Consider the following 26,198-nt stretch of genomic DNA (forward strand, 5'->3'; position numbering starts at 1 on the left):
GTTATTGAGCCATCCACCCTTACAGCACCAGTTTCAAATTCACAGGTGGCTACGAGGCAGAACAGACAATTCTGTTCCTCTTTCTGAATAAATAAACGGTCCATCTACATGGTGAAAGGCTGGTGTCTATGAAATGCCAAACCAGACAGCCCCTGCTGCCTGCTCAACAGTAGCCTGAGAAAGATTAGTGATACTGTCTCAAACACATGTATTGTACACTCTCACCTTCTCTCTCACTCTCGGCTGTGCTAAACAGGACTTAACAATAACCAGAAAGAGAGACACCAGATATAAAGAAATACTCAAACCCAAAATGGTAAGCTGTTGACAATTAGGAACAAAAAAACTGAATCTCAAAGACATCTTAGAAAAATCCATGTAGAGAAGACAAGGGAGTAGATAAACCCCCCAAAAAACAGTGTAAGTGTCTCTTCACAGTGCTGGTCTGGACTCATGTGGACCAAAAAATGCACACCAGTATGAGTCATTTAGATGGTGAAGTTTGTGGGGTGGGAAAGTAGGAGGAAGGCAGACGAGAGAGAACAGGAGAGATCGAACAAGAGAGAGATTCAGTCAGAGCAAGAGGGAGAAATCACTTTTTGAGGGGGGGGATGGAGGGGTGTTGAGAAAGAAGGGGAGGAGAGATTAGCGTCATTAAAGAGCCCTAATCCTCTGACTAGCGTGGCTGGCGCTAAAATGGAGGATCACACGGCTTTTTAACGGCGCCTTTGTCAGTCGGCCGCGAGGGGACCTGGCAAGACAAGGCCGAATGGCAAACTGGGAGAAACTGGAGGATGGGGAGGGGGGAGCGGAGAAAATTTCAATGAAAAGTTAAATTAGAGAAGAATCCTCGAGAGGAGATGAGGAGGATGGATGGTTGAGGGAGGGGGATTGGAGAGAAAAAAGAGGGAGAAAAAGTAGTTTGAAAAAAAAAAGAGAGAAAACAGGCAGGAGCAGGCGGACGCCGACACACGCTGTTCCTACCCCCGTCTCCTCCTCCTCCTTTCTGTTCTTCTCTGGCGAATGAAAACGAACGAGAGGAGCGGAGTGGAGGACCACAGGGCCCCAACAGCTCCGCTCCCGCTTTATCTCTCACTCTGCAGTCCTCTCCTTTCCCATCCATTCCCTCTATCCTTCATCCCTCCCTCTGTCCCCAGCAGTCCCTCTACTCTTCTGTCTTCATCTCTCTTCCACTACCTCCCTCCATCGCTCCCTCCCTCCGTCAGCTTTCATGTTGTTACTCATTATAGCGCTGACATCTCTCCCTCCGTCCCTCCATCTCTCCGACAGTCTCTCCCCTACTGGTGTTGGCCTTCACCCCTGTGTCTCGGCCTGGACGGGGCCGAGGGAGAGAGGGGGGGAGACGTTCCAGATGGACAGACTCTGAACTCCAGAGGAGCAGGAAGAGATGGCGCTATGAAGGGGGAGACGAGAAAAAAGAGGAGGCGAGGAGAAGAGGAGAGGAGAGAGGAGAACCTAGGGGTCTGTTACAAACAATGGAAAAGAGCAGAAAAGAACTAAACGGACCGCCTGAGTCTACCTGAAACGACAGACGCACACAAACGCACGCATGCAAACAACACACACACTCCCCGCGTGTGTCTCTAATAGGCCAGACAGTGTGGCAACGTGTGGAGGACACAGCCTTGGTGAAACACTCTAATGAAGAGACACACACGCTGATCAATCTCTCTTTATGTTTCTGCCTCCCCCGTCTACTTCCCCCCATCTAAACTCAGTAACTTTGTCATGACTGTCACACAGAGGGAAAAGACATCAAAGCAGCAGAGTTTAGAAGATGGAGCACTTATTAAAAGAAACTTTAGAGACTATTGTAATCTTCAGATGTAATGATTATTAAATTAATCAACCATTCTAAAAGTTTATCAGGAAAATGTGAAATATTGCACAGTGTTTCCAGATTTCTGCTGGCTTTAGCCATGAGGTTGTAAACCGACAAACTGACAAAATGAGCGACTGGATGGGCTGACATGAAACCAGCACTCAAGAACATTAGTTCAATTAGTTCGCTCTGGATAACAGCGTCTGCTAAATGCCTGAAATGGAAATATAATCCATGTATGTCGTGCTTTCTCTCTTTGCTATCGCTTTGATGTTCGAATCAAAGGAGCTCAGCTGGTAGCAACAAAAAGGTTTCAGCTCCCAGCGCTGCTACTTCAAGTGCTCACACTGCCTACTACCTACAGTTACATTCAGAATAAACCTTTTACTTGAATAATACACAGTGATCTGCTAAGTGAAGCATGCCATTTATGATGGAACAATGATTAAATAAAATGAAATTAAAGAACTGAATGAATTTGAAGTGATAACATTTCCTTGAAATGAAAAAGAAAATGTATTGAAACAAAAAACAGTTCTTGGGTTGAATGTTTAAACATTCTCATTATCAAAGGAAATATCAAAGGTTTAACCAACACTTTCATCTGTAACTTTAATTCAGATTAAGCAAGAAATGTCCTTAAAAGTTTGAAGATGCTGATGCTAACCGGGCTGTTACTCCAAGTACCATTCTATCTGACATTGTCCCAAGTTAAATGAACGTTATGTTCACCTTGGGTTCAGCTGTCTACCTGCTCATATTTTAATCCTCCTATCAGCCTGTCTTTCCCTCCCTTCCTTCAACCTCCCTCCCCCCCATCTGACCATCTAACTCTCCTTTCCACCTTTCTGTTTGGCCACCGGCCCAGACCTGCACCTTTCCCAGGGAGACTCCCGCTGACCTCCTCTCCCTCCATCCCTCTCTCGCTTCATCCCTCCTTCCACGGCTCCCCAGGCCCCCTCCGATGGCCCCAGGCTGCCCCAGGCGTGCACGCACACACACACACAGCCCCAGACTCACCATAGGGGGCAGAAAAACAACTTCCACCCTTGGCTCACTCTGGGCAGCCCAGCACACAATCGCTCTTATTTTTTCTCTCGCACACACACAAACACAATTAGAGTAGAATTCACTATCTAATACTTAAGTTTGGTTTCACGCAAAAAAAGGGTTATTTCTCATCATTTCTCTAGCTCCATCTTTACTTTTATAAAGGACGTCCTGCAGATCAAAAATAATAGTGGCTGCATCCTTTTGATGTCCCACTGCAAATCATTTAGATGTCCAACAGCATGGATAAAAAGTTTCATTTTACCAAATACATTTTATGATGTGTGTTTTTGCTTGTTAAGATGTGGGGCTGCAACTAAGCAAGTGCCATCCTGTTCGCTGAGACAATTTCAGTGGCTGCTTATTACTTGCTTTTGGTGTAAATGTTTTGGTATGAAGTATCCAAAACATTATTGGTCACCATGACCCAAGAAATGACCCACTCCTTGGCTTTGCAACTGTGCTACAAGGTTTATCAAAATGCTACATATAGGACAGTCTGACAAGAAAATACAGGAATAAGATCCCTTCATAGCTCTGTGATTGTCATATTAGTTGGCTTGTCAACCAGTAAGCTAAGCACACTTTACTGGTTGCCATGTATTAGGGGAATTGCACAGTAGGATGGTTTATTTGACCAGTCAAACGGTTTGGCTACATGTTGTGTAGTCTGTCTGGTGTAGCTGTGGAAAAATGTAGGAGCAGGAATACACGCTAATAACTTCTTGATTCCACCAGGCGCATGTCGATGACATTGCATGCATGACGCGTTTTTTCTGTGAAATGTGACATTTGTTTTACTCAGTTCCACAAAAGGTCGTCACAAGCGACTACAATCTTTTCTGTTCCTGTAGGGATAATTTGATTTCACGAGATGGTAAAAACACCCACAATATGGTTCGATGTTAACGGGGTGCAGCAGTTCATACATATGCACACGGCTGCAACCCTGGCCTGTGCTCGGAGGACCCACAGTCCTCTGCTGCTGTCCTTGTAGCTCACAGGGGACGCAGTCTGTCGGGACAAACACACACACACGCCACAGCTAGGACAGATAGAAAGGACGATATGGCAGTCTGTCCGGGGCTTGAGCCCTCGAGGACACGATGGATGGACACACACACACACACACACACACACACACACAACACATGCATTCACAGACACACACCAAGCAGGCTGTGGGGACCCTCACCTTCTGCCCTGGGAATGGGTCCGGCTGCTTTGGACGCTTTTGGGCGCCAACTGCTCCATATGGGCAGTGTGTGTTTTTGTGTGTGTGCGAGTGTGTTTGAGGGCAGAAGGTTAGGGGCAGGGGGCTAAGGATGGGGGTGGGTGGACAGTGAGCTGGCAGATGACAAGTTTGTTGCTACCACACAGGAAACAGTTATATACTGTCTGCAAACATCAAACAGTGGCTAACACATCAAATACAGAGAGCAGCTCAGCGTGTAAAAACAAGGTCAGTGTGGGGTAGAAAAAGAAAAAAGTTAATCTGGACTCAAAAAGAACTCCTTTTTCGTATCTGAGGCATCCAGCTATCAAACATAGTCAAGTAGAAGAAGAACAATACTGAGATGCTGTTGAAGAACCTTTCAAAGAAGACATACAAATCTTTTTATCCACTCCAGTTTTTCGAGTGTTATTGGGGGGTGTTTCAAATTCAAATCCATTTTTCAGATGAAAACCGATATCTAAGGCCGTACTGCACACTGCTGTGGTATCAAGGTTTAGATAATGATGGTGAAGGAGATGAAAGTATGAGGTAGCGATGAGTCACTGCTATAAGACAGATGACAGGAGATGACAGTAAGTGAAGGGAGAGAGAGATGTGAACGACATAAAATCAAGGTCCCTTGCTGAATGCGACACGAGGGTGTTACCGCTGGGGATCAACTCCTTGACCAGGGTATCCACCTTATTCCTAGTCCCTATGATACCTGCACAAATTAAGGGGTGAAACCTCTGGTGCATCCAGTCACCTAACTGGAGGGTGGCGTTTTACATGGTAACAGGACACTGATCCTGCTTCTTATGGCGATTTGCACACCTTATCATTCATTCACGAAGATCTAGGTTAGCAACTTTATTATGTGAATATTACTAACACTTTTCTTATTGCTTGTCCCACTTAGCTAACACTTCTAAATCCTTGAAAGTGCTGCCAGTGCATCAGTTATTGTGATACTTTGTTACTACTAGTTCCGCCAAGCAGCGGAAGTATTAGTCATAACCGTTTCCTCGAGAGACCTCCCCAGAAAACTTGTGGATAGATAAATCTGGCCAGTAAAAAATCTAAATTTTGAATATTAAAAAAATATATGATTTTTTTATTCATTTCTCCCAGGTATTGAAAATTATTTCATTAATTGACTGGCAATGACCAACACAACACAACAAGTCACTCATAGACAATATAAAATAATATTAATTAATAACTAATATTTACAGTAATAATCATAACATTCTTGATCCACTTCTGGTGAACATCGTGGTCCGCCGCACACTCAGTGACTCTATGTAAAGCTGTAATATCAGCCAGGGGCACTGAAATAAATGCTTGTCAACTGCAACTGCACCTGCTCGTCCTGATTTTTTAGATGCCATTTTCAAACGTAAAAAAGGAAAATTTAGGATGGTGTTTCATTCTTAGGGAGGCTACAATTCAAATATGCCACTGCAGCAATGGTGACTTGTCCACTTCCAGACTTGATATATTAGTATAATAGTATTTACCAATAAGGTTTATGACAACATGCTTCCACAGACACAGAAAGGGCCAGAAGACATGAACAGACACATAGATGCAAAAACAAACACAGTCTGTCTCCCTCACACACATACACCATGTGGCAGAGGAGGGCTGGCATCTGCTTCCTCTTACCACATTCCCCTCTTTCTCCCATTTTGAACTCTTTCTCAACAAGCCTTTTATCTCAATGTGCCCTGATTTCCCCTGATTCTATTCACTCCATCTCTTCTTTACCTCTAGTCAAAACATACTATAGAGCAAGGCACTAACCATGAGGGTTACTGGTTTTATTCCCTGTGTAGGTAATTCCTCCTCTCTCCCTCCTCCATCCTGCTCTCTGTCCATCTTGTCTACTGTTTGTTCACTCAGAAATGAGAACCAGCTGTCAGGCAGAGCGTTAGATAAACAACAACACCATGCCAACGCACACATACAGTACACCTCATATGCACACATGCTGGCATGAAGGCGCACACACAAACACACACATACAGACACACACACACACACAGAGTGGTGTGGTCCCATTGTGTGCATGCCAGCGGCGATACCATCTATTTATAAGAATGAGGTTTGGTGGACTGACAGACCGCTCACTAACCTAGAAACACATTCACCTGAGTCACACACACACACACACACACATACACACACTTGATTGACTTCTTATACCTTCACACACACCTGCTCATAAAAGTACACACTCATGCACATAAGGAGGCCCTTGGAAGTTAACGGAAATACCCTCAGAACTGTAATAATACACGTACAGCTATGAATAACAGCAGCTGAGCTATATTTTAAAAGCACTATTGGTGCTACCTTGTGAATAATGATGGATAATTAGCGTTTAGCGAGAGCCTCATATAGGTTTATGTGTGCAGTCATCATTTTAACAAATGGCTTCGACTAAAAATGGATGTGATTGATCTGAGGATGTATCAACAATATTACTCACACAGAAGCAAGTCCTCCTACGTTCACCTAGGCGTATGTGGGACCTATAAATAAGTGATGTAGGCAGCTGGAGCTCGCTGTTCAAAACACAAACACACTGATACACACAGACACACCAGTAAACAAACAAACCCATTTTTGTATATGTAGTACAAATACACCAGAAACACACAGTTTTTAACCATCTAGAGCACTGAAGCGGTGCAGGTAAATAAGGTGCCAAGAGATGGATTTGAGAAGAGAGGCTGAGAGGAAGTGAGAGAGAGAGAGAGAGAGCGAGAGAGCGAGAGAGAGAGAGAGAGAGAGAGAGAGAGAGAGAGAGAGAGGGAATGAGGCTCCTGAAGTCCCAGGGGAAGATGGTAGAGGGGGGTCCTGTGCCCAAGGGAAGCCCAAGAGCAAGCTGCGAGAGGCGGGTACCTCCTACCCCACCGCTCCCCTTCCCTCCCTTCCCTTCTGGAGGACGGGATCCTGGACAGCCCCCTTCTCACAGATCCTAAACCCCCCATGAGAGGAATACGTGCACATGCACATACACACATTCGCACATGCGGGCACACACACTGAAGAGGAGTCCCCAGGGGAGGAGCAGAGCAGAGCAGAACACCTGGACCTGCCATTAGTGACACACTCAGGGATTAGAGGCACAGACGGCAAGAGAGATGGAGAGAGAGAATGCACACTGGGATCCACGCACACACACTATCTCCATCCAGGAAGTAATATGCATAAACATACACAAACAAATGCAAGCGCTTACAAATGGCGACTCGGAAAAACCATGGAGGTGCATTCAGACTGACTGCTAAATAATATTTAATCTCGCTTTTATCACTTCAACACTAAGACACACAGGTGTTCTGGCTTGTGTTTAAATTACCCTTCAATTTTGACTTAAATCTGACGTGTTTCTGCTCTACGTCTGCGTTTCTAAGTACTACCCACAAATACTTTATAGCCGAGCAAAATGTACATTAAGCTGTCAAAAACTGTGAATCAATTTGGTAAACAGTGTGACAACAAGCAGTGTTGCATTAAAGCTTTTTGTGATTCCCTCTGGCACCAAGATCAAGTGAGTGCAGACTCTCCTGTCCACTTCATCTGAAGGTATTTTATCACATGCATGTTGACTGGCTAAGATCTTTATAAACGGCCTGACAGCATTCAAAAAGAACATGAATTATATATGATGTTGTCGATGTACAGGCTCTAATTATGTTTTTCTGAGATTCTCCTCAGTACTGTATGTGTGCTGTGTGTAAGACATGTCCTGGATATATATACAGATATATACAGTCAGTCCTCACTTTCATGCCACCTGGACTGTGTGTGTGTGTGTGTGAGTGTGCCGTATAATAATTACTCATGTGTTAAACCTTCAGCTCCCCTGAGGAAGACAATGTTACCAGCTGAGGGTCAAGGACAGAGAGAGAGACAGAGGGTAGAAAAAGGAGGAGAAAGGAAGAGAGGTGAAGGAGATACAATGAGAGAAGAAAAGGAGGTAAGGACAAAAAAAAAGAAAAACCAAGAAAAAGAAGGAAAAGAGCCAAAGATGGCGGAAAGGTCTTAAAGGAAGCAGCCAAATTCTTCCATTGTCACTGTCACACACTTCACAAACAGTTGTTTTCCTCTTCTTACAGACAAGTAGCTGCCCACTTGTACTTGTACTAGACATTGAAAAGGAGAAATACGTATGCCAACACGAGGTCAGTGAGAAAGGGAATAATCCTCAAGTATCAAGTTCAATGTGATGAGGAGAAGGGAAGGTTTCAAAACAAACCGTCCAGAAAAGAGGCTCCTGTGTGAATTAGAGACCACACACTGGCTGCAACAAAGAGCGGCGCTCAGACACACACAGGGAGGGACGCAGAGACAGAAAAAAAGGTGGATTTGAAGTGTGTGTGTGTGTGTGTGTGTGTGTGTGTGTGTGTGTGTGTGTGTGTGTGTGCGTGCGTGCGTGCGTGAGCTGGTGACATGAAACAGATCAAAGGGGGGAGAGGCCGGCAGGGCAGAGACGGAGAAAGACAGAGAGAGAGGCCAGGGGGTCCCGTAATTACAACCTACATCCGCCAAGCTGAGCCATGTGTGACTCTGTGTGTGTGTGTGTGTGTGTGTGTGTGTGTGTGTGTGTGTGTGTGTGTGTGTGTGTGTGTGTGTGTGTGTGGCGTGTGTGTGTGTGTGTGTGTGCGTGCTTAAAACTTTCTTCTTCCCACTGTGACTGCCCAACAGGAAAAAAACAAAAAATAAGACACACACACATAAATACACACAGTTAGAGCTCCAGACAAAGACACACAAACACTGGGATATGCAAACACGTTGCCGAGCAGAAACATGCACACGAATATGGTTTCAGAACATGCAGAAAGTAAAATCAAACATTTCTAATAATGCAAAGGTAAAGGTCATGAAAAAGGGAGTCATAAAAACAGACGGCACAGAACACTAGCACGTGTGTATACACAGAAAAAGGGATACACACACAGCGACACACACACAGTGGGGTTGGGAATATCTGTGGTGGAGGGGTGCAGATCAATGGAGACCACTGGCTGGTTGGTCTCTGCAGCAGAAAAGCGGATTGCTCTGGGACCCAAACTATTGTACAGCACCACACTGACTTCAAACACACACACACACACACACACACACACACACACACACACACACAAAGTCAGAACACATGAACAACACAGGCAAACTCACTCCTGTCTCTGCGGCTCACACACACACACATCAGTGTTAGAGGACACAAACAGTCTAATAGAGCGGTGAGAGCAGAGAAATGGAAATGCCTCTTTGACTGACTGGGGTCCATTGTGCTTTCATGCCTTTAGAGGAGACCCCCTAGCATCAGCACGGCTAATCTCTTTCTCTTTCTCCCCGTCCGTTTGTCCCTCTACCCATGAATCCCTCCATCCTTCTACAATCTCTCGCTCTACACCTACTAACACCCCCCCAGCCCGCCCTCCCTTTTTTCCCCTCTGTATCTCTCAGTGTCCACCTGCTTGTGTCCTGGTTGTCCCTTGCTAGCTTGAGTTTAACAAAGCTCCTGACAGGCACTCAGACTCCATATGGATCTCATTTTTATTAAAAACTCTATGTGGTTACATGTGTGAGATTCAATGACCAAAACAAGAACATCACTTTTTGTGTTTATCCTTATCACCTCAGAAAACTAACGAGCATCCCTGGACTCAGTATTTGTTAAGACTGTTGTCTTATTAGATGTGTATATTGGATTACATTTCTTCACCACAAACACCTGTATGGCTGTTCTTCTGCCTGCATCTCCCTGAGCAAGTCCTAATTCCTCCATCTCTCCCTCCTTTCCTTCCATCTCTCCTCTATCTCTTTCCCAACCCCCTCCCCTCAGCGGAAGAGCAAGCTAAAAGCACAAGCATGCCCCAAAATTAATTTAAACGGAGGAATTAAATTAAAAGCGAAGCCTCGGGAGTTTTATTATGTACTAATGTTTGAACCGTTAACTTGGATTGTATTACTAAAATATGAATAATTAAGGACTGGTGGGGGCTTTTATTACATCAGGAAAGAGGAAGGAAAACACATGATGGTACTGGAATGGATTTAGTGGTAATTTAAGCTGTTAGAAGAGATGGGTCTGTGGGATGATTGTAAAACATTGTGTATTTTCAGATGGTGATTACACTGCGAAGCTACCTATCCATGATCTGACCTGCGTTTTTCAGTATGTTTGACTTTATCCAACACTTAAAAAACAAAAAAAAACTATGAAAGTCTTATACTCGATAGAAATTAGCTTTTGATGTCTTACGCGCATATCATCAGTCATTAATCAAATTTTCTTTTTGGAAACAAAAACGGAAGTCAACGGTCATCTAGAGCCAGTTTGGAACTGAAAAGATCCGGTTGCTTATACAGGCCGCCTTCAAGGCAAACATTTGACAGGTAATTAGCAACACTGATATCAGCTGCATTATATTTAATGGTGTCATATCCCGTGCCCCTGCTTCTGCATGCTGGCTTTGAGGAACAAAGTTGATGTTAAGCTGGCATACCACGATATCAAATCTTTATACTTAGCCCTCATTTTTCTCAATGTTTTAGGCCTGGGTGATATCATTATAGTGAAGTTTCATATTGGTTGCCATCGATAATTATTAATCATTTTTAATGACCTGTCCTATTTTTAAAAGACCAGGCAGAAAAAGGTTGAAGTTAACCTCCATATTTTGAATTTTACCACTTTATCAAGGCACACGGGTAATACTTTTTATGTTAACACAACAATGAAAAACACACAAATTAAATTATGCAAATAAATAAAAATACTCCAATACCAGTAAGATGACCTGTCCTTTTTTATTCATAATTTTCTCTTCATGAGCACTCATTATCTCACTCTGGTGTTAATTTGTTGTGTTTGTGTTTTTCTCACAGTTGGTTTGTAAAACATCGACCAGCGGCGGAGCTGATACAGCGGATTGTGACTCGTAGTTGGCCCGGTAATCACACAAACCACTTTGGCTGTCGCACCTGCAGTGTCTCTGGGCTCCTAGGTAGAGCAAACAGGCCGGGTGGCAGAGCAGTGGCAGGGCAGCTCGGTCGCAGGGGGATTGAAGCAAAGGCTGAACAAAATCCTATTTTACAAAGGGAGCCCAATGCTACATAACACAACATACATGACACACAATGGGCATGCAACGGCGCAGCACATGAACATGACCACAGAACATGAAATGTTATATAAAGAGAAACTCAAGTTCTCTCCTGAACACAGTCTTTTGTGTGTAATGTCACTTAATTCCTCACCTGAAGAGCCAATCCTTTCAACAACGGCTCAGCAGGAAATGTCTTTTGGAGCACTAAAGCCTGCCTGTGGGTTGTATAGGTCACGTTTAAAAACTCTGCTTGAGTGGAAAATAGGACAGCAGTGGACAGTGGACACAGCGCAGGTACAATAGCACTTCACAAGTGTGCAGGTTTACATTGTTTATACTTATTTTCAAGGATGCTTTGGACTTAAAGAAGAACCTCTGAGGCTGCCTTTCAATGATTATGTGTCAGCCAAGTCACAAATATTACAAATGCACTGATTCTCTCTCTACTCTCTCGACACTGTGAATCCACTTCCATCAACACACACATTCACACAATCTAAATCTCCTGTCCCACGGCCCTATCTAGCTTTCCTTAACTTTTTCCTCACACTGCCTCTCTTCTATGAGCTTCTCTGTGTTTCTGTGTATATGTGTGTGTAAGTGTGCGTGTTGCACTGCTGAATTATTAGTCTTCTCGTCATGTCTCTAATGTGAAGCCCCCCTTATCAGCCAGCGAGCAGTCAGCCCCCCCGGCCCCCCCTCTGCAGCTGTCACTGCACCCCCCACCACACACACTATTCTCTGAGGACAAACTCCCCAACACACACACCAAATACCCACATACACTCAAAACGCAGGCGCATACAAATCTCTGTACACAAGCCTTAGCAGTTTTTGACTCACACACACACAATTTTATCTGCTCATTCGCAGGCCGCATGGCTTGGCAGCCAACAAGGGGGAGAAATATCCACTCACCCCAACACACAAAACCCCCAACTGCCCTCTACCCGCCACCCATTCCCCCACCAAAAATCAACCCCAGCCCCGACTCTATCTGGGAACAGAGAGAGAGGAGCATAGGATGGAGGCAGGCCACATATCAGGGCCTCTTCCTGGGGGAGTTCATTACTCAAGCAGGGCGCTCCCTCCGGCTACCAGCTCGCAGCACACTGTTGAGGTAAAGTCAGTCAGCCACGGATACCCCCCAACCTTTACTTTAAATCCCCAAACACACACACACACAGTGTAGTCTAATACTCCAATAGAGCTGCTCTAATTAGAGTAGAGAAAAGGTGAAAAGACAAAGATGGAGAGGAAAAAGACAAAAGGTAAGAAAATAGAAAGATGGAGAGAAAATGTGAAAATGAGTGAAAGAGAGCATGACATCAGACCTGGATGGAGGATACAGATGTAGCATTGCAGTGACCCAAGCTGGCTAAAAAAAGAGTCCTCCCCCCCACCCCACCCCCACCCCCCACCCATCTCCATCTTTCCCTTTCTTCATTGTTGTTGTTTGTGTTGTTTTGTTGTTTATTTGAGTGCCCCCTTCTTGCTGCGCTCCCCAGCAGGCCTTGTTCCTGACTTATTTAGTAGTGTGTTTTCTATCATATTTGAAAAATGAAGAGCAGATTGGTTAATATTTCAAGACATCCCACTTGTACGGGTGAGAGAGAGAGAGAGAGAGAGAGAGAGCGAGAGAGAGACATGAAGACAGGAGAGAGAGAGAGACGAGAGGAGAGGAAAGGAGGGAATACGAGGGAAGAATTCTCTTGTTCCTTAACCCCAATTCTAGGATTCATGCTGGGAGCAGAAGCATGCATGAACACACACACATACACATAAAGGCACATGCATTCCCCCACCACCCAGAAAACACACTGAAGAAAAGCCTACATACAAAATGTTCACTTACAAATACTGTACACACACAGGCACACATACCACCACGTACACTGAAAGAAATCATCAAAGAAAGAACATAGGCTGAGGGTGGACACACTGTATTGACCTCCATATTTAGAAGATGTCAACCCTCCTTATTTAAGGGCACCAGTGTTTGTGTGACTGTTGTTGTCTAAATATTAAAACCAGCCGAAGAATACTATAAAAGTCAGGGTCCTGGGACATGGGAATTTTTTCTGTGGCATTTTATAGGTTGTGGCATTAAAGTGATTAATGCAAAAACTGCATGTTATCAATCCATTAGGAAAATAATAGTTGCTACGGTAATTATAACTGCATGACACTACCACAAGCAAACTGCTACAGACTCAATTCATTAATACAACCTATGAGGTCGAGGCCAAAAATGTGCTCTCCATTATGGAAATAAATGGTAAAGAAGGGGTCATCATCATCATGGTCCCTCATTTGGCCTTGTATCATCAAGCAATCACATTTTAAGAGACAAAACAATCAATACTTTGTGTAGTAAATTAAATCTTTCCTTTAAAAACATGGCACACACTTTATTGGCTTCCTGACATACAGCAGTGCCGCCACGTCTTATTGGTACGCACCCGAAGACACACTAAAACAACACTCTCACAAAAAAATATGCATACACTTATGACCAGTGAACAAAAAAAAAACCCCATGTACACACATACGTTTGCACACACAAACACACACTTGACAATAGCCCTCCCCTGTGTCTTCCCATAGTGCAGTGAATTCCAATCAGGCAGTAAGCAGGACAGCTATTTCTAGGGACAAAGGACAGGGAGAGGAGTGAGGAGGGGTGGAAGGAGAGATGGAGAGATGGAGAGGAGGGAGGCAGGGATGGAACGGGCGGAGGGGGGGGAAACAAAGGGTTCTGGTAGCACCCAGGGGAGAAGGCCCAGAGCAGCTGACGTCAGTGTGTGTGCCTGTGTGTGTGTGTGTGTGTGTGTGTGTGTGTGTGTGTGTGTGTGTGTGTGTGTGTGCGCGCACGTGCTTGCGTGCATGTGTGTGTGTTCAGCATTGAGTTGGGGGTAAATGGGAGTGTGAGAGAGGCTGGCAGAGTTGGTCCTACTGCCCCCCTAGGGAGCTCTTGAGGCGGGGAGAGAACAGAACAGAGCAGGGCTCCCAGCCCCCACATAACCAGGGGCCCAGACAGACAGGCTGGCAAAAATGGCTGCTCACTCGCTGGACGTAACATTCAGTCGGTCAGCTGGCTAACAAAAAAGTCAGGAGTTTATTAAGATATAAAGTAAGCCAGCGTATATTTTTGAGAAAAGTCAGGCTGGCATTCGTCTGTCTGTCTGATTGACTGAAGAGTCAGCCGGATCAGTCAGACAGGTCTATTGAGATGAGTGTCTTGGTCTATGTTGGTCGACACAAACCCCTCCTGCCTCCCTCTCACTGCATTTCCATCCTTCACTCCCATATATGTACAGTATACGAGTCCCTCTTTGTCTACTGTGCATCTCACTCCCCATTTTTGCATTTCCACTCTCTCTGACTCACTCTCCCTTGATCCTCCTCTCCACTCTGTTTCGTCCTTCCCTCCACCCTCCCTCTTCCCTCCCTCTCTCCCTGGAGTTGTGCTTTTCTCTGACATTTGGCTGGACAAAGGCGAGTCACACCTGAGCGCTGGGTTAAAACTATTATAGGCCCTCTCCCTGTGGTACACTGCCCTTTGCCACGACTGTCTGTGACTGAAACCTTGTGTGTGTGTGTGAGTGTGTGTATGCATGTGCCTTTACACCTGGGTGCATCTTTGTATTAAACTTAGTATGTTGCTGGACAGGTGTTAAAAGTTACAAAATAGGTGACGGTCCTTGCAGTCATTCTGATGCAGCGAAGCATCCGTGCCATTTCCCTGTGTGAATTGCATATTGTTGATCTTGAGCCTTCTCTCAGAAAAATGACTTTAATTGACACAAGCAAAATGAAAAGGGAATACATATGCACTCTGTGCAAAGGAGTGACATATACAACATTTTAAATCAATAACCAAATGTCACATAAACAAAAAACAGGAATTCAGTCCAGAGAAATGTGGACTAAAAACATTACATCTTTTGCCATATCCTCAAAATCTAAAAAGGAAGTTAATGCTTTTTTCCCCCAATTCAGCTGCTCAGAATCACAGCAAATAGTCTGTTGATGATTGGCTGGATGGATGCAAGACAATTAAACAATTGCTCCAACAGTAACATATTTCATTATCATAAAAAATCCCCATATGTACTTCTCAGGGCACATTCAGTTAACATGCAAAAAGTCATGGCGCACAAGGAAAAGGAACTATTCACCCATGTGGATACAGTGCAGAAATGCACAATGCAACAAATTGCTCCATTGAAGATACTGGCTGGAGGAAAAACAGCTTAAGTGAAGTGCAAAACAAATCTAAAGCATCAAACAGGGTGTGGGAGACGGAGGTGGAGAAAGAGAGAAAGAAAGAGTGGAAAAACAGGGGGAGGGAGACAAACAGGGGCTGCTTTGGGGCCAGTCGCCACAGGGTGTGTGTGTGTGTGTGTGTATGTGTGTCTTGGGAGGGCACAGTGGGGGAGTTTGGGGGCATGGAGGAAGGGATCAGAGCTTTGGGGCCAGCTCCACAGGGAACAGAGAAGATGGGGAGAGAATGGAGGGAGGGTATGGGGGAAGGGAGACAAAGGGTGAAAGGAAGGGATGTGGTCAGTTCTGAGTTTGAGAACTCAGCAGGGAGGGACAATGAGGAGAGGAGAGGAGAGGAGAGGAGAGGAGAGGAGAGGAGAGGAGAGGAGAGGGAATGGAGACGAGAGGTAGAAAGGGATAGAAGAAGAGAGGGAGAGGAGAGGAGAGGAGAGGAGAGGAGAGGAGAGGAGAGGAGAGGAGAGGAGAGGAGAGGAGAGGAGAGGAGAGGGAATGGAGAAGAGAGGTAGAAAGGGATAGAAGAAGAGAGGGGGGATGTATCAAATGAAGGGAGGTCGCACGTTCCACTTGGGAAGAGAGAAGGAAGAAAGAGAGAGGGAGAAACAGGGAGGGGAAAAGGAAAAAAGTCCCAGGTGTCAGCAGGAGGACGGGGGGAGACAAAAAGAAAGGGGGGGTGGAGGTTCTGGGGGTCCTGGTTGTTGGCAGGGGTGCAGGAATCCAAGGGAATGGCCTGTTCCTCATTATCCAGACACCCCCCTCACATACACACACATTGACACACACACACACACACACACACACACACACACACACACACACACACATGGAAGAGGCCCCCACATGGCCCCATGACAACTCTATCCTGACCCATCCACACGCACACACACTGATAGAGACATAAAACACACATAGACACATATACAAGGGCAAACATACTGTACATGTATGGTCAAGCACAAACAAACAAAGCTACACTCCCCAAACAGAAACACAATTATAGACAAACATACATAAATACACAGAAATAGAATCTACTTGGGATTAAGCACTTCTAAAATCTCAGGAGATTTTGGTGTCAAACAACAATAACAAAACAAGATTGTGAAATTATCGGTTATTTTATCGGTATCAGCCATGAGAAGCAGGTTATTATCAGTTATCTGTAACAGCTAAAAAAAATCCATATTGAGCATCCCTACTGTATAGATCTATGTAACACCCTTCAACCACACCACAGTGCAGTGGAATCTTTGACAAAGAAAAATCAAAAACTGTAAACTGGTTCAAGCAGTGACTAAACTCAAGTAATGCTGTCCTCTCAATGTGTTAGCTGAGCGTGTTGTCACTAACTGGGTTGTCTAATTAAACTGTTAAACTTACTGCTCATTCTCTGCTACTGTTTCTACCTGTACAGGTCACACCAGCAGCATAGCATTTACCTGCAGGCCGTTCCCCAAGGAGGTTACACCTAATCTTTACCTGCTCTCATTCAGCTGCCTTTGAGCTTTGTGAGACCAAAACCTGTTTTTTTGCTTGTTTAAAAAATATCACATTCAAGACACTAGCTATGTAGCTAACATAATCAGTTAAATCATTCGATTAACTGTTATATGATTGCCAATTATGTGAAGTTAGCTAAATGAGATTCTCCCAATTACAAGGTTCTCAATATCCTGTGTCAACATATCAAGCAGCTTGATGCTCTGGAGGGACTTCATTAATCACAGTCCCTCAACTTGTGTTTTTGTTTATCCAACAGATAACCAGTAGGATGCCCTGACAGTGCTGCTGACAAGATGTTCAAATGAACACCCAGAAGAGAAAATGCCTCTGAACTCCACGAGGTAGATCATTTGACGAGTTGATCAGAGGGAGAAATACAAGGCATTCAAAAAGGTGGGGAGGAACAGTGTTGGGTCTGAAAAAGAAAATAATTAGACCCTGCCAGATTTCAGGAGGGTGCACAGGGTATGTCTGCTTGTATTGTGATTAGCCAGTGCTTCCTTACACATATTCCACTTCCACATTAGAAATGGGAGTACAAGAGTCTGATTAACTTAAATTAATGGGAATTAAAAAATGTACAAAATCACGAACAACAACATTTGTATTTTGCATTTACTAAATTTCATTTTTCAACTTGAAGGGATTTATTTTGCAGAATCAGGCTGTGTACTGATTGGGGGTGTAAATCACCAGTTTCCTCATGATAGGATGTTATATTGATTCTTTGGACAATATCACAAGTCAAGTCTGCCATGATACGATTTCTATTTTAATCCATTCAAGGGCCAAAAGTCGATATGAATATCTCGCAGTAATTATCAACTCCAAATCATCTGCTTCAGTTTCATGAAAGTTGACACCTTATAGTCACAACTCTATCCACATAGTCTGAGAGTAAAAATAATTCCATTAAAGACAAGAAACATCAAGAGCACATTATGCAGAGACAACTTTAACAAGCATGCTGAGATTTCAGACATCTTAAGCCTTAAAAGGACCCCATTTATAAATGCACTGTGGCCACCTATTTTCTCCAAAGTGGTCATGTTTACGAGTCAGTTGATGAGGAGAGGCCGGAGCTAACATTTATTTTCATTAGCCATAATCTAGACAAGGCGATCCATTACAATTCAGTAGAGCACAACATTATGTATAACAATCCCTTAATTTGTCAGAATCAGAATCAGAATTCCTTTATTTATCCCACAAATGGGGAAATTTCTTTGTCACAGCAGCCAAAGGACAGTAATTACAATAAAGTTAGTTAAACAGTAAAAACAAAAACATTGGCATTTACACACAAAAAAACAAAGTTTTAGATTTTGATTTTTGATACTGTACATTACTTTTGTGATTTATTGATTTTCTGCTTTCAATAGCTGAGTTTATATGCAACTGGTGGGCATTATTTACAAGTTATCCAGATATAACAGTTAAATAATAAATAAATAATCTGTTCCAAAAAAGTTAGTAAAACAAAGCAATGTTAAAAAGTCTGTAAAGACCTCTTTAAACCAAACATTACAATAAGCGTGACTTGTTTTATGAGTGCATGTAAAGTTTAATTGGCCACAGAGTCACAGGATCTTCTCGTCATGGATGAAACACAATGACCAGTCATGACTGAAGCTGACTTACAGTCAGAGTGCAGCATCTAAATCTGAAATCCAAATAGTCTGACTGGGGAGATCAGACGCGTTTTTATTTATTCAAAGATATGTAAATGTATATTTCTTTAATCCGACTGTGTAAATATTTGATCAATAAACACAAACACTGACACGCAGAAAGAAGCTGCAAACCCTTTGGCTGAAGAATTCTAATGAATGTAATCAGACAGAGGCAGTTGTCTCTCTCTGTTCCTTACACAGCTACCGAAATTAAAAACTGGACTGGACCGTATCTACAGCTTTTTTTCTGTCTACATGCACACACACACACACACATATGAATACACGCAAACGGAGACACACACAAATATTTACTCTCTGCAAGATCTACACACAGGCACACAAGGACAGAGAGAGGGAGAGATGAGAGAGAAAGAAGAGGGGAAGAGGGAAGTTACATTTTTAATCGAGTGTTTCTTTTCCTCTGAGCAAAGTAGGGCTGAATACAAGGGGGTTAGCTGGTGCCAACACACACACACACACACACACACACACACAACACACTTTCTTGTGTCCTTTGGCAAATTCTTCTTTTTCACTCTTGCATTAAGTAAGAAAAAAGGGAAGAGAGTCAAAGTAGGAGGAGAGGGAGAAGGGGGAGGAAGAGGAGGAGGAGGGGGAAAGAGGGGGTAAAAAAAGAAGGGAAGAGAAGAGAGAGGAGAAGAGAGAATACGTCCCTGCAGAGTCTTTCTCCCTTCCTGGAGCGAGTGCGGGCCCCTGCAGCGCCGCCTGTGTAATTTCCAGTGGCAGTGAATACAGGTATTAATAAAAGCCCCATGGGGAAGAGCACACAATATAACCCTACATTTTCAGGCATTATGAAAGGACGCCCCCAGGGGTCCTCGGGCTCAAATTTCTGAGATGCAGGCATTGTAAAAAGACGCCCCCGGGGGAGGACCCCGCAATAGAAATCTGCTGAATTCAAAGCATTTCCAGAGCCCTGGTGGGAGCCATTACTCCCACTGGAGGAGGAGAGAGTTTTTTTCTCCCTCTCCTCTCTCCTTCCAACCGCTCTCTCTCTTTTTTTACCAAACATGTGTTGCTGACATGTTGACAGATTGCTCAGTGAGGTGTTTAGGTGCATGCACAAGGCACGTCTGCTGAGACACGAGCTCCCTCCCTCTTCTCCCCTCTCTCTTTTTCTCTCTCCCTCTCTGTCTCTCCCCCTCCTTCCCTTGCCAGTTCCCAAGTTCCATCCCTCCCTCCCTCCAACTGCAAACCTCTCAGCGCGCCCAAAACTGCTCCCATCCATATTTCATAAAGGAGAAACTAGGCTGAAAGAGAGAGAGACAGAGACAGAGAGAGGATGGAAAGGGTGTAGGCAAGAGGGAGAGAGTAAGAGAGAGAGAGAGAGAGAAAGAGAGAGGTGGGGGGAGCGAGGCAGAAAGGACGACAGGAAAAAAAGAGGAAAAAGGGAAGATAAAGAGAGACAAAGCGGGATCAAGGGAGGGGAACGGGAGGAGGAGAGGACAGATAAAGAGAAATAGAGCGATGTACAGAGTGGGAGAACTCTGCAGTGAAAAATGAACCCTGTGATGAAAAATGACTTCACAACAACCCTTCTCCGTCTCACCCCCTCCATCCCTCCCCCTCCCTCTCTGCATGTTGTACCCCCCCTCCTTCTTCTTCTACTGCTCTCCTCTCTCTCCATCCCCCTCTCCTCTGGTGCCGGGCTCCTGCTCTCTCCCTGGAAAACCTGAGCGGCAGCCAGCTGTGTCTGTGTGTGCGCTGTGCACTTGTATGTATGCCAAGGGCTTAGCACAGGAATCTTCGGGCCACCCCCGGGTACAGAGACACAGAGGGAAGGAAAGGGAGGGAGGGGGAGTGGAGGGAGGCAGAAGGAGGGAAGCGGGGCACATGGTGATGAAGAGGGCAAGAGGGGGGGAGAGGGGAATAGACAGGAGCTAAGAGGATGGGATCCAAAGGAGGAAAAAAACAAAAAAGGAGGGAACATAAAGAAAAAACTGAAGCATGATATTTATTTTGTCAATCAACAATAGCTACCGGACTAGAAACACACACACACACACACACACACACACACACACACACACACACACACACAAACCCACACACAGTCAGTGGCAGGCCAGAGTGCAGGAGACTGTCTGTAATTTTGTTTCAGATTACACCCCTCCTACCTCTCCTTCTCTCCCTCTCTTGTAGAAAGTGATCTGTGGTTTTAATAAGAGTCTTGGCCTCACAGGACTCAGCTGCTATCCTGACGACAGACGCAGCGAGGTGTGTGTGTGTTTCTCTGTGCTCAAGAGGAGGGTGTTTCTCTGCATGTGTGTGCGTGTATGTGTGTGTGTGACAGCGGGTTGCGACAGACGGTAAGAGCTTAGCAGTGGGGAGATGTCCCGCGGGAGGCAAACCAGTCACCCAAGGGCCCCTGCACTAACAGACGCTCTCTCCTTCCTGCCCCATGTTTTTCCTCCTCTTCCCTCACCCCCCGTCTCTCACTTCCTCTCTGCACATTTTAAGTCTCACCTCCACTTTCCCGCCTTCCTCCTCCTCACCTGTCTTCATCCTGCCCTCCCGTCATTCCTTTCCTTTCCACTCCTCTTCTTTTACTCCCTCATTTCTTTCTCTGTCTCACCCTCCCTCCCAGCTAGACAGGCTCCCTGGTAATCTCTGCTCTCCCCCGCTGAGAGAGGAAAGAGAATAGACGAGAGTGCAGCTGTATGTGCTCAATTAACAGAGACCTCACAAATACCTTCAGAAAGACTACGCACATTATCTGGCTTTCTCCCTGCACACACACACACACACACACACACACACACACACACACACACACACACACACACACACACACACACACACACACACACACACACACACACACACACACACCATTTTCCACCCACACCATCTCACCATCTAAGAAGCGACTAGCTGGGTTAATGACTTGCTATTTGTCACTGGCAGCGGCAGTTTCCGCCCCCCCGCCTTGACTGACAGCTCCCTCCTTTACTTGGTGCCTACCTTCTCATCACTTCCTCTTCCCCCTTGAGTGGTTTTCACTGACATCTGTAACAACCTCTCACCCTTTTGTCTCCTTCTCACTCACACCTAGCATGAGCGTGTGCACACTGTTGACATGTGTGAGCGTCTGTGTGTGTGTGTGTGTGTGTGTGTGTGTGTGTGTGTGCGAGCCAGGAAGCTTTTATATATAACCAAACGGAATGGACAGTGGCTGCACAAAGACAGGGTCTCCACAGCAGTTTGAAAACCTGTTTGAGTGTGTTTAACGCTCAACACACATCACATTGACCCAACCTTGACTGTTGTGGCCGGTAAGATAGCTTTTGGGATTCCCTCATGGGATGGTGTGTGTGTGCGTGTCTGTGTGTGTGTGTGTGTGTGTGTGTGTATGTGTGTTCATGTGTCAGAGCAGGGCCAGAGAATGTTCTCCATTTGATCTGTAGGAGGTTTTTTTCCGCTCCTCCTCTCCTCAGGGAGCCTCTGCTCCACATTCTGACTCCTACTGAGACCCATCGACACTCCCCCGACTCACTCTTTCGCACTGTCTCTCTCACACATACTGTACACACACAGAATATAGACCCGCATGTACTGAAAGTAGTAGACACACATCACACACATACAGATATTACACACTATATCCACCTCAGCAAGTAATTGTGCCCAGAGCCTGTAAACCAAGTGGAATGGTTCAGAACATCAGGCAGTCCCACAAAGAAAACACAATAATCAGGCTCCTGTACAAATCACATTGCAGTTTACAGTTCTTCTGAAGTATATTGTGGTGCCCGATGTGTTTAAGACATGAAGGCATCATATCCTACATGACTACTAATGACACTAAAATTTCCATTTGAGTGCTACCTAAAACAACACATGATTACCAGGTACACAGGGAGGAGCTACTGGGCTTGTTAAATCAGTTTACACACACACACACACACTGAGCATCTTATCCACAATTTAAAAGCAGAGCCGTCACACTGGCTTAAAGCTGCAGCAGAACAGAATAACAATGGTATTGTAATAGAGGCAAACAATCTCTATCACACACACATACACACAAACAACCAGCTGAGCAGTCAGGCTCATGCACATTAATGTGGCATTACATTAACCAGATGTGTGGGCTCTGTGGGCATGTGCGTGTTGGAGTGGGTCTACACACATTTATGTGTCATTGATCTGTGCCACTGTGTGTGTGTGTGAGTGTGTGTTTGTCCAATTTCCACTCAAATTAATGGTGCCTCTTTATAGGCCTTCTGCTAGAGTGGCACTGAATTACTTGGTGCTTCACTCTCGCACCTGGGACCCATTCAATGTTATAGCCACAGCTAGCTGCTAACGTGGGAGCCATTTGCTACAACAGTATAGTTAGCATTACAGATACCAGAGGTTTTTCTGCAGAGAATTCAGTACTAACTAACATGGTGCTCAAGCCACACCTGGGACTCATGTAAGTACTGCAGATATTATTCAATAACTGATCACTGAGAATGGACATGTGTAAAGGAAACTTTAAGAGATTAGCACCAATGACTGAAATGTTACAATTTCATGTTGCAATGTTAAGTATTACTTCTACAGGCTGTACTGTGTAAACATTTATTTGTGTCATACAGAAGGACTTCCTTAAAGTGCTTATATAGTATTTTTATTAGTATAGTAAATACAAATGCTCTGACAAATCATGAGGATTTCAAATAACTATAATAGCTGGCTGATGTACCACCTTATGTCCTATTTTGTTGTGCTTGAACACAAAGAAGTCCATAAAACTGCAACTCTACAAGACACACCAATCTGTTTCTGTCATTAGGAAGAAGAAAAGCTACACTTTCAGTATATTTCATTTACAGAACATGAAGTCTTCTACGTCCTGAGGTTAGTTTCTCATGAATGCGAGTTAAAGGGTAACTCCACCAATTTTACACATTAAAGTGTGTTTACAGGTCTTAGGGAGTACTACCGCATTTGTGAAAAAGTAGTATAAAGCACTTTTTTGAAAAGGGAAGAAGAATGTGTGGAATATTAAGACGAAATCTCTGGTTCTGCTGTATCGATTTTGATAATTTGTTTTCAAACTGTCCAAAATGAGTCCAACAGTGTTTTAAGAGTGCTACCACACCAGTGGACTGCTTTTAAAAACCCGGTGCCTACATTACCCACAATTCAATATTATGAGTAGTACTCCCCACGACCGGTAAACACACTTTAATGTGTAAAATTGATGGAGTTTGGCTTTAAGCTGCTCAGTTCCCCTGGCTTGATTTGCTGCCACAAATCTGTGTTCAATTCACTATTACAACAGCAATGCCAAGGAATTATTTTGACTTTGGCTTTGTTTTGACCACTATATACAGGATATTTCGGTCATAATACATCATACATCATAGCTAGCTACTTCTGGCAAGATGGCCACCGTCTGTCACCCCCAACCAAAATGGCTGATGTCTGAGTTGTTTGGTTCCTGCTCAGGGACAAACACACCATCAAACTACAAAATGCATGAACGCATTAAATCTCTCATGCAGATCCAGAGTGGCGTGTGTTTATCCCCAGTAGGCAGTGTGTTTTTTTGTGTTGTGAGTGTGTGCGTCCCATGCCCTCCTACCAAATCCCAGGGGTCTCAACCAGAGAACTTAAAAGGATTCTTTAGTCCATGTGTTTTAATTTAGCCCTCTCCTCAATAATAACCAGAAAGCTGTGGTCCCACCACTAACTTCATGCACACACACATCAGACAAATACACATGTACAACCATATACACAACAACACACACCAACACATAGATGAACGTACACAAACCCCTGCATGCAAGTGCACACACATCCCACCGAGCTGGGGGATTACTCTGCAATCTCAACCACTCTTTCTCCGGGGAAAAACACGTTTTATCATTTCATTTCATTTCTTTCTTCTGCGCTCCCTCTCGCCCTCCCTCCCTCCCCCCCTCTGCTTTCTCGTTCAGCAACATGTAGCCCTCCCCAGACTCCTGTGCTGAAATCACAGGCCACATCCCGCGCTCTGACAGCAGCCCTGCGCTTTTGGCGGTGTGATTCTATGCGTGTGGGTATGTGTGTGTGCTCATGAGAGTGTGTGTGTTTACGTGTGTCAGGGAGAGAAGGAACGAAAAAGGCTCGAAAGATGTAAAAGCATAAACAGCTTTGAGTTAGTGTAGGATTAAACTGATTGTGCAGTGAAGTGGACCCTGGCTAACAAGAGTGAAGCAGGTCTAAAGCTTCACATCTGAAAGTACAATAAAACACTCATATTGAGCCTCAGAGCCTTCTTTCAAAGGCTGTTCTGTAGTATTCCCATTGTTTGTGTTAATATGATTTATATCTGTTCCCAGTATTTCCTGTAAATTTCAGTTGTAATACACCAAAATGCCACCAAGATCCTCTTATGTTTAAACTATATACTGCATGACATGACAGTACCTTAAAGGCCAGGGATCTGTGTTTTACCTGTGATCTCTCACTCAGCTCTCTACATATCTTCTACTACTCTTCACTGCAGAATATCTACTAAAGGTAAACACAACACCAATCCTCTATTATTACATCTCCAAGCATCTCTAAGGATGTATGTGAGACCTTAGACCAATGACTCTGGTGGGATTGAAAGTCAAGCCAGCAGGTGAATAGGAGGCTGCTGAGGCTGGGGGTTTTCCCATCTACGTTACACAGCCTCTGGAAACACTATCTTTACCAGTTTAAACAAAGCCCTCCACCCCCCCCTCCCCATTTCTTCATCCTCTATCAAAAGTAAACACACACTCTCACACTCTAAAAGGCAGACAGCCTTACAGCAGCAAGAAGGTGTCTTGGGGGGTGTGTGTGTGTGTGTGTGTGTGTGTGTGTGTGTGTGTGTGTGTGTGTGTGTGTGTGTATTGGCTTGTAAGTGAGCGTTTGGATTAATCTGTAGGAAACCAGATGCCCCCGCCGTGTTCCTTTCAGCCCCTCCATTAATTACACCAGTACTAATAACGGCTTTTGTGTGTGTGCCTGTCTGGTGTGTGTGTGTGTGTGTGTGTGTGTGTGTGTCCCTGTGGACACAACTGAATCCAATAGCTATAGGTATTCAGAAACAGTGGAGGGCCTGAGTCACCCAAGAACCTATCGGACAGGTAACCGCATGAAACCGCATGATGCAACTAAACTGTTTGATCTGTACTTTAGTCTGAATGCAGAGCATCCGACCCCCTGAAAAACCTGCAGCACAGCTATACACCAGATATAAAATCACTTGTGTGCCACGTCTTCACCATCAATAGATATGATATGATATGTTCCATTTTTTATTTTATATCTGTGTGTACAACAATGCCTCTTCACAGTCATCTACACTGTACATGTCTGTAATCAGGGTAAACAGGCAAGCTGTAACCACGGTAACAACTGCGTGACAGGATAACACAAACTCCGCACTTCAGCTTACATTACTTGCTTCAGGCTCAAAAAAGGTTTGGATGGTAAAAACAGAACACTTGTTGAGTTAGGGT

The 26,198-nt window shown here is 44.5% G+C and overlaps 1 protein-coding gene across 2 annotated transcripts in view; it reads right to left on the bottom strand.

Annotated features, from left to right (window-relative positions):
* Positions 1-26,198, bottom strand: part of znf423 (zinc finger protein 423) — a 150,603-nt gene that overhangs the window by 87,433 nt on the left and 36,972 nt on the right. The gene's annotated exons all lie outside the window — the stretch shown is intronic.

This window comes from Pagrus major, chromosome 8, assembly GCF_040436345.1.
Source record: "Pagrus major chromosome 8, Pma_NU_1.0".
Classification (NCBI taxonomy): domain Eukaryota; kingdom Metazoa; phylum Chordata; class Actinopteri; order Spariformes; family Sparidae; genus Pagrus; species Pagrus major.